A 9,965-nucleotide genomic window follows, 5' to 3' on the forward strand; every position below is an offset into this window, starting at 1 on the left:
ATTTGCCACCTTTGGAGATGGGGAGTGGAACTGACAGCAAGACAGACCCAAGGATTAAGCCTCAGTATAACTGATGCCAAACCCCAGGTTCTTTCCACTATTAAAATTTTAAAGTGTGGTGGTGTAGCTTGGCTTTAAAGTTTGGGTGTGATTTTGGGAGGCAGCAGAGGGAGCATGTATGTGGCATTCCATATGCAGGAGAATCGAAGCAGAGTTATGGTGGCAGAAACAAGCATTATGTTCAGAAGATAGTTAAACCAACCTGTGGTGCAGCGAAGCAGCAAGGAGCACTAACCTGGCATCAGGAGACCTCAGTTTCAAGTCTAGACATGCATCGTGGTTGTTCAGGTCTCGTATGGGTCTTGTAGTTCTTCTAGACCCACCCTCTTGTGCTATTGAAGACACAACATCTTCCATCAGGCTGTAAAGAGAGAAAGCTAAGACCTAAGAGGTCAAATCCCTGTCACAAATCACCCTAAAACACTGCCCAGCCCAGCCTCGCTCAGCCCAGAGCAGTTATGGGAGCAAAAGGAGCTGCCCAGCTTCCAAACTGGAGAAGAAAAGGTTAGCACTACTGAGCCCCTACCAGATGCCAAGCGTAGGCCTAAGCAACCTACCAAAACACTGGCAACTTCTTCTACAAGTTACATGTGGAGAAACTGGTGCTTAGCCATCTGTTCAAGGTTAAACCAAAGCTATGTGATGGAACCAGGATTTTAATTCAGATCTTCCCGATTCCAAAGTTTCAGCTTTAAAGTGCCCTTCTCAGGAATACCAGCCATTCCCTCCAAGACCTGGGACACCCACAGTGGCAAGCTGTCAGCACCTTCAGAAGAGGCGAGGTGCTACCCACACTATTGGAACTGGGACTTCGGGGAAGGATGCCTGGCAGGCACTGCTGGCAGAGGACCCCTGCAGCCATTGCTAAGCTGTGTCCGGACAGGGAGAGAGCAGGGAGAATCAGCACATTCTCCACTCTCACTCCTGCACCCTGATCTGCTGGTGGCTGCTCTTAGGCAGAACTCAGAGAGCACAGAAGAAAGAGTAAGGGGACAGCTCACAGGGCTCAGGCCTCCAGGGCCCAGCATGGACAAGGGCAGAGACTATAGTCGGAGGGGCAAGTAGAGAGTATCTAGTGTAGAACCCAATGCTCCCTCCCCAATGCCTTCACCTGGGCCACCCTCTCTGGGAGCTCCTGGGGGGGATAGCTCCATTCCAAGCAAGTGTTCAAAATGGAAGGATTAGGTTTCAGGCAAACAAGCAAATGTGGAGGGTCATAGGAAAAGGCCCAGCCAAGAGCAATGAGTTTGCTGCTGAGAGCTCCTCATGGCAGGCAAAGTAGACATCCCTGTCAAGTCACAAGTTCCCTAACTTCTTGGAAATGGATGACTTTCATCTTTGAGGGCCTGAACAGCCTGGCACAGGAGTCAGCAGTGCAAGTTCCAGATTTTGGGCTTATCAGATCTTCTGATTCCCAAGCAGAATCCATGGAGTTGGCAGGGGTGAGTCCTTGCAAGCTCTCATTCACCCTTGATAATCAACTAGTCTTTGGGGACATGACGTGCTTGTGCTCCACGGTCTCTCCTCAAATCTTCCCTGGCCTGTTGTGTCGATAAGACGGTGATGTTCGGAAACAAGAAGCGAGTCAGACCAGGTCAGGTCCCGTGGCCTGTTAGGTCAATATACCACCATGACCGACTGAATTCATGCTCCAGGAGATGTTTGCATTTGACCATGAATAGGAAGCTCTGAGCCAAGGAGAAGATGGAAATTCACAGAGGGTAGGGGCAGTGGTGTACAGTATTTTGCAGGTAAGGGAAGCTCTAAAATCCCAATATCTGGGTCTGCATAGAGACTGGCGCTGCCACTAGGTGACCCTGAGGGAGTGAGGGTTCCTGGCCTTCCCTGTGGTATCAGCACCCTAGTCAGGCTTTAACGTTCTGAGTTACTGTTCCCAATACCCCTCCCCTAACAGTCTCCAACCAGCAGCCAGAATGATTGTTCTGAACCAAAAAAAAAAAAAAAATCTGATCATGTCCCTTCCCTGCCTAAAACACCTCTCATGGCTCCCCATGCCCTCAAGATAAAACCTTTACCTGTGGCTGCATGATCTGGACTGTTCTCCTCCAGCCTCGCCATTCTCACATCTCATGGTCCTATTAAAGTGGACTTCATAAGTTGCTTGAACATGCAATGCCCCCCACCCCTGGCACTTCCAGTCCCTTTGCTGGACCTATTCCTGCCGATCTCTCATCTCTCATCTGACTGCACACTTCTCCAGGCTCCCTCCCCAGTGCCTTCACCTGGGCCAGCTTTCCCCATGGTGAGCCCATCCACCCTGGCGGCTGCATCACTAGGCTTACCACTTGCTGGAGCCCACAAAGGAAGAAGCTTCCCCCACAAAAGAAGCTCTCCCCTGCACAAAAGAAGAAGTTCCCCCCCCCACAAAAGAAAAAGCTCTCCCCAACAAAAGAAGAAGCTCTGCCCCTACCAAAGAAGCTCTCCCCAAACAAAAGAAGAAGCTCTTCCCCTACAAAAGAAGCTCTCCCCAAACAAAAGAAGAAGCCCTCTCCCCACAAAGGAAGCTGTCCCCCAACACAAGAGGAAGCTGTCCCCAGTAACAGAAGAAGCTCTGTGAGGTAAAGATCCTAATTAGTTTGCTCCCCACTCTACCCCAACACCTAGTACAAGTAGAGTGATGTTAGTAACATTAGCTTAGGGCGGCTCCAAAACATAGTTGAATGAATAAACAAAGGAAGGACTCTATCATTCATTCATTAAACGTCTCCATGTCTCCTCTGGGCCTAGGGCATAAAAAACAATCCCTTAAGTGTGTCCAGCGAGCATGCTGAGAACAGAGCAGCGGACTCCCCAGTGGCCCCAGCCTCAGCGGCCATCACTGCTGGGCAGCTCTGAGCTCTGTCTGAGCCACAGACATGGGACGGGGATTACCCAGAGAACTGTGGCCAAGAGCCAGCGACATGGGTCCCTGGGGCTCTCTCTCTCTCACCTGACCAGGTGACAGGGAAGACAGGGAAGAGGATAGTGTGTGTGTGTGTGTGTGTGTGTGTGTGTGTGTGTGTGTGTGTGGCCGCGCACGCATGCGCACATCCTCACACAGTCTGGCCACACATAATAACCCCACACACAGCCTTGCATCTGCATAGTCAGGGAGGAAGGAGGGCCTGTGCTTTTCTTCTACAGATGCCCAGTGACCCAAGCAGCTGGCCCTTGGACAAACTGCAGAAAGGCAGCTGGCCTCTCTCCAGCCTGTTCCCCAAAGTGCTGTTACTCTGCCTTTCTCAGCCTTTGGGTTCTACACTAGATATTCTCTACTTGCTCCTCTGGCTATAGTCTCTGCCCTTGTCCATGCTGAGCCCTGGAAGGCTGAGCCCTGTGAGCTGCCCCCTTACTCTTTCTTCTGTGCTGAGTTCTGCCTAAGGGCAGCCACCAGCAGATCAGGGTGTGGGAGTGAGAGTGGAGAAGGTGCTGATACTTCCTGCCCTCTCCCTGTCTGGACACAGCTTAGCAATGGCTGCAGGGGTCCTCTGCCAGCTGTGCCTGCCAGGCATCCTTCCCCAAAGTCCCAGTTCCAATAGTGTGGGTAGCACCTCGCCCCTTCTGAAGGTGCTGACAGCTTCCCACTGTGCATGTCCCAGGGCCCTTATAAGTTTCTCTTAACCCTGCCTGTACCTTGCAAATAGTCTGTTTTCAATTCCCCTTCTCTCATCCCTTCACGGGGTGCCATCTTGTTTTTCTCAGGTACACATTTTAAAGAGGTCTCAAGTCCCTGCCCTTGAAAAACCTGGGGACAACATTAACAGCCTCTCACTCTTGTCTCCCATCCCCTCCAGAATTCTCTGTAGTCAGATAAACTGCCCCTTCCACAGAGAACAGGACAGCCTGGAGGCGCAGAATATGCCTGCCAGAGAAGCAGTGTTGCCTGCCCCAGAATGTGCACATTGCATCATCCCATCCTCCTCCTAGATTGGCTTCATTGCCCTAGAAGGGGAGTGGCATTCCACCTCGGGGGAGCAGGCTCGCAGGCAGGGAGGGGCCAACTGACATGACAACCAGGAGACACACCACACTCCCCTTTAATTTCCTTTGTGACCTCTTCCCCTGGTGCATACATGTATACCCTCACATGTCAGGCCCAGGTGAGCAAAGTGGTCCTCAGTGACCATTTGTGCCTGTTTACACACACACAGATACATATACACATACACCCATAGACACTCACATGTTACACACACACATATACATAGGCTTAGCTTATGTTTGGAAAACACACCAAACCCTCACTTCTACCCCAGCCTCCATGAGGCCAATGGCCCTTAGTGCCAGCTGTCCCTACAGAGAGCACATGGCTTGGCTCTTCCTGGCGTGCCTCACCTATGGCCTGGACAGAAGGAGAGAGCAGACCCGCATTTCATAGAATTATAAAATGGATCAGCAGAAAAGCCCCATGAGATCCCTTAACCCAGTGTAACTCAACAAGTGTTCCAGCAAACATGATTCACTGAGATGCATTCCAAAGTCCCGGGAGTTTGGGAAACAGCACACCATGTCATCCTCTCTCAGACAATCGCAAACCACACAGGCACATCAAAGTCTCCGAGAGATCCTGAAGGAGAGGTACCTATTAAAGACTGCTTACCCCAGCATTTCACCAGATAGGTGGCAGACAGGGAAGAGATGATACGGAGGTGATGGACAGCAGAGACAGATAGAATGATAATGTCAGTAGATAACGCAGATATTATAGATAGATTTTGTAGTTAAATTAACTGCACAGAACACACTTTTAAATAATATTAGACCAATCACTCGCATTTCATAAATGAAGAAGCAGGGACTCAGAGAGGGATTTGCTCAAGATCACATCACTGGTAAAAGACAAAACCAGGCCTAGAAACCAGGCCTCCTAATCCTTGGTCTAGGCTCTTTCCAACAGGCCCTGTTCTCTTTTTTTGTATTTAACTAACTCTAAGCCCCAGGATTTCTGGTAATCAAATAGACCAATGCTATTTCCAAAACAAATCCGAGTGTCAGTGATTTTGCTCCATGACTTGACTTGGTCTCCCTCTCCGGCATGCCCTCTGCTGAGGAAGGTGCCCCATCCTGTACCCCGGACTCTCAGGCCCACTGTGAGGAGTGGCAGGGCCCAGGGCAGAGGCCCAAGGGCTAGCCTGGCACTGGGCTCTGGACCTGGGTACCTGGATCCTATTATGCTACTGAGTCAAGGGGGTAGACTTCCTTACAGGTGTCCCTGAATGGGGACAGGACTTTGTCATGCCATCCCCAAGGATAAGGTTGGATGAAAGCTGAGGTCTGACCTGGGCCCAGGTGCCACTGCCCAGGCCTGGCACTGGTCCCACAGGACCCAGCTGCTAGAACCAGAGCTTCCTTCATGGGCTTCCTTCTCAAAGTGTGGGCATCCCAACTCCCACATTCTATGCTCTGAGCTCCCAGCCACAGCCACCTCTCCCCCACCACTCACTCACAGTACAGACGCCCATTATCCTTGGTAGGCACATGGCATCCTCTCCCCTACTGCCACACTGTCACTGTGTGTGGCTAATTAGTGATTTTCACAGGCACATCCTGGCTTCCCATGTATCTCCAAAGCTTCCAGAGGGCAGAGGCGGGTCCTCATCTCACTCCACAGGGACAAGTGGTAAGTTTTGCACAGTGCATGCAGGGAAGGAAGAGAACTGCCTTGCAATGCCTAGGATGGTCCATGGCACAAAGCAGGCACAGGGGGTCCTCGGGGGTTGATTAGCCACTCACCACATCCCAAAACAAAATAGAATTCATGTTGGGTGTATGTGGCATCAGACGGAGAGTCACAGGGAGGAGTGGGTTCAAGGGCTCCTGGAATGCTACATAACCAACAGCTGTTCTAGGTCCCAGGTCCCTTGATCTGCCAGTACAAGGTAAGAGTTAAGGACTGATGACGATGCTTCTGGCTCTAAATCTCTGATTTGATTATAGGGTCCTAGACAGGGGAAAGCCTAAGCTATGTTTTCATCATTCTCTCCTCCAGCCTTTTAGCACAGAAAAAATTGAACAAAGCCTTGGGGAGATCGTGCTTGTGCCCAGACTCAAACGAAGGCACTACCCTTCCCCCAGCCCAGTGCACTTGCAGGAGTAAATCTAGCAAGACACACTTCAGACCCAAAAGCCAATGACTTTCGATATCCCAACCAAAGTTACATAAAACAGGAGATTCAGCCACGAAGACAGACCCTCTTGGCCCAGATACTCGGGAACAGATACTATGCACAGGAAAATGTGGGGGTTAGAGTCTTATCTCCTGCTCTTTAAGCCAAGATCCCTGTGGGAGCCATTTTGCCTCAATTTCCCTCCCCACCCCACACCTTGCCAGACTGTTGCTTGAGCCCTTTGCAAATGAATAAACAGTGATTCCTACTGTGAACTCAGAAACCCATCCATGCTTCTCTGCTTCCGTATCGAGGAGGAAGGAGCATGACACCAGAGGCCCCTCCGTGTAGCACCACAGCCCATGCTTCTGCCCCCTCTGGGGGTGGAGGCAAGGCAAACACTTCCCTGGCAGACAGGACAGAGCTGAGAGTCAACAGCAAGCAGTGTTTGTATCTGCTCCTGTGGCTGGGACACACAGCCTGGGGCCTGGGGGCCTGCCAGGCAGGCTATTGTCTGGCACTGTTTGTCTTTGGGGCGATGGGTGCACTGGAGTGAGGAGGGACAAGAGAGGCTGGGGTGAGCGTGGGATGGGGAGCAGGCCACAGAACCAGACCAGGGAGCCAGCCTTGGCGCCACAGGCCAGGAGGCTGGTTTTTGAAGCCTCTGAGCCAGGGTCACTGGGGCCCAGCACCTGGCCATCCTCCTGTCTGCCGGCTCAGAGGATCCAGGTGACAGCAGGAATTCCTCACCCCCTCAGAGCCATGGTCTTCCCTCTCCGAGACCCCTCAGTGCCCAGATAATTTCTCAGGGCTCTCCACCCTCCCACCGCTGCATACACAGACACCCTCTCCTGCACCAGAGAAGCAAAGGAAGATGAGGAGATGCTGCATGTACGGCCCAGAGGGTGCAGAGGACCTGCTTCTGGGGGGAGTCCAAAGCTGATCTATACATATTACAGGTGGCTGGGCTCACAAAAGCTGGCCTCCCCCAAAACCACAGCCTGATGCTTGGGTTTGCCCCTCAAATCCCCTCCTCCATGAGTGGCTATTCATCAGTACTGCATCTGACTATATATACATCTCTCAGCTGCTCCCTAACCCAGGCAGCCTGGAGCCAGAGCCCTGTCACCTAGCACCATGGGATCCTGAGCAAGTCGCTTCCTCGTGAATCTGCATTTGTCCTCTCATCTGTCAGATGAGGGGTTGGACTCCTGGATTGCTCAGGCCCCTTCCAGCTTCAAAGTGCCATAACCATAGTGTGAGGACCATAAGCCCTCCCAGACCGCAGAGCAGACTTTGCTATTACAGCAATGCAACAAGAAGGATGCGTGCCTTCTGGCCAGAGACAATTCAAACCACAAACCACCAACTAATACATGGTTCTATTCAGGTGTTTAGACCATACTCTGTGCATAACCACACTATGGAGTATATGTTACATGTCATATATTACCATGCTTTAAGGTGAGATATACATTTTGGATATATTCCACACTTGGTGCATATACCACACTTTGGAGTAGATACACACTTTGAGGTATACAGACACATTAGGTCATATAGACACTGGGGTATGTATACACCTTGTGTATATTACATACTTGGGATATATCTCACACCTGGTGTAGACAGCACACTGCATAGACACCTCTCCACTGGGAGTGTTCTGAGAAAGGCTAATGCCAAAACTCTGGAAAGGTTCTGGGGTTAAGAGTACAGGCCCTAGAACGAGATAAAGCTAGGTACAATGCATTTCCACCGCTTGTTAACCTTGAGCAAGTCACTTGCTCTGAGACTCAGTTTCTTCACCTGAAAAATGGGGATAGTAATAGAACTTACCTCATAGGGTTCTTGAGAAAAGTAAACGAGGCAATGCCTACAACCAGTTCACCACAGTGTCTAGCATGTCAGAAACACTTAGGAAATGGTAGCTTTGTTATTGATCGAACATTTAAAAAAATTTTATAATGTACATTTTTTATTTTTAAAAAATCCATAAAATCAGATGTTCCCACAGTCTTAAAGCTTTTGAAAACTCAGATAACAGACAAGAGGACCACTTCATTCATATTTATTTCACATTTGATCTGTAAACTTTTTTATTTAAAAAAAATCCACTGTCATTAGCAACATGTGCTGACATTAGCTTTTCTTTAGTGAAATAAGAGTGCAGGCCTTAAATTGTCTCTGTCTAAAACATGTAGAAACGCAGATGTAAACACAAGGTCTCCGCCCTCCTCCCCTGACTTTGGCAGTTCATCAATGACATGATCTCAACCAGAAAAGCAGGGAGGGGGGAAAGGACCACACTTTGATACCTAACAGCTCTTGGGGCGGGAACTGTACAGTTTGGCAGGCCCATTTGTCTTTTCAAACTGTTTACCTTGGGCAAATTGTATCAGGTTTGCTTCTTCCACATAATTTCCACTCCTTGGTGTCTAAATACAGCAGCTAAAAGATTTCCCCATAGTCAGCACTTTTGGGGCAGGAGGGGCGCACATACATACAAGACAGAAACATACATATTCTTCTTCAAGCAGTGGCCCTGCGGGGAGAGAGGGAACACTGGAAAGAGAGGTTTTAAAGTGAGTTACTGGGGCGAACAGTGCATCAGAGAATAATGGCTTTATACACAGGGCTGATGTGAGGCAGAAAGGTTCATTTACTTATGCCTTGATCCATCATCATAATATTTACATAGGAAAAGGCAATTATGCTGTTAGGCACAGGAAAAAAAAAATGGACAGAAATCTTTTCCCTGTCAGGAAATCTCAAAGCAGGTCCGTGTCAAAGGGACAGTCACCAGTTGCTGGTGAAAAGGACGACATAGAGGGACATCATAACACCAGAAAGGGCTTGCATTGCAAATGGGGCTTGGCCTGAACCAGAGAGCTGTGTCTGCCTGGAAGGCATCTCTCCCAAGGCCAGGATTTCACCGTCAAAACCAAGGTCAAGAGATATGGGGTCCCCATGTGTACTATCAAAAATAGTGTCTATTTACAGTGTGGAGGGGGTGGTGGGGAGGGCAGGCAGGGCTGCCCTGAGTGGTTTTTAAAAAAGAGAGAGAGAGAGTTCGGGATGGAAGGGGAATTAGACAGGGCTAGGTAACCCCGTAGGTAACCATCCATTAACCTTTTGTGAGCCATGCCCTTGTAGTCCAGTGCTTGCTCTGAAGAGCTGTGAGGGCTGTACCAGGGGAAGAAGGTGAAAATACCTTCAGGAAGCAATACTGATTAGGGGTGGCCCACCAGGAAGATGGCTCCAGGTCAAGAGTTGCCAAACCAACAACTGGGGATGCGTGGGTCTGGCAGCAAGAACGCTTCCCTTGTAGGAGCAGCACATGCCCGCCCGCAGGAGGCTGCAGAGCCACCCCAGACGAGGAAACGCATAGCAGACAGGGCCCGGGTTTCTGAGTGCCCTGGGGCTGAGCACCCCTCGGTGCCTCGGTGCCTCGCTGCCTGCAGTCGGCGTGAGTCTACGCGGGCGCCGGCGGAAACCTCACACGATCCGCTTTCTGTCCCCGCGGCAGAGGATCTTCTTGAAGGCGCGGCGGAAGTCGTGGTTGAAGATGGTGTAGATGACCGGGTTCAGCGAGCTGTTGCAGTAGCCAAACCAGAAGAAGAACTTGAAGAGCGTGCGCGGCACTGAGCACCCGACGGCAGTGAGCGTGTAGGTGAAGAAGAAGGGGAACCAGCACACCACGAACACTCCGATGACCACGGCCAGCACGAACGTGAAGCGCTTCTCGCGGTTCTGCCGCCCGCGCCAGCGCGACGCCTTGGCGGCCCCAGCGCGCTC

The sequence above is a fragment of the Colobus angolensis genome, unplaced genomic scaffold, assembly GCF_000951035.1.
Source record: "Colobus angolensis palliatus isolate OR3802 unplaced genomic scaffold, Cang.pa_1.0 Scaffold75, whole genome shotgun sequence".
NCBI classification, from domain to species: domain Eukaryota; kingdom Metazoa; phylum Chordata; class Mammalia; order Primates; family Cercopithecidae; genus Colobus; species Colobus angolensis.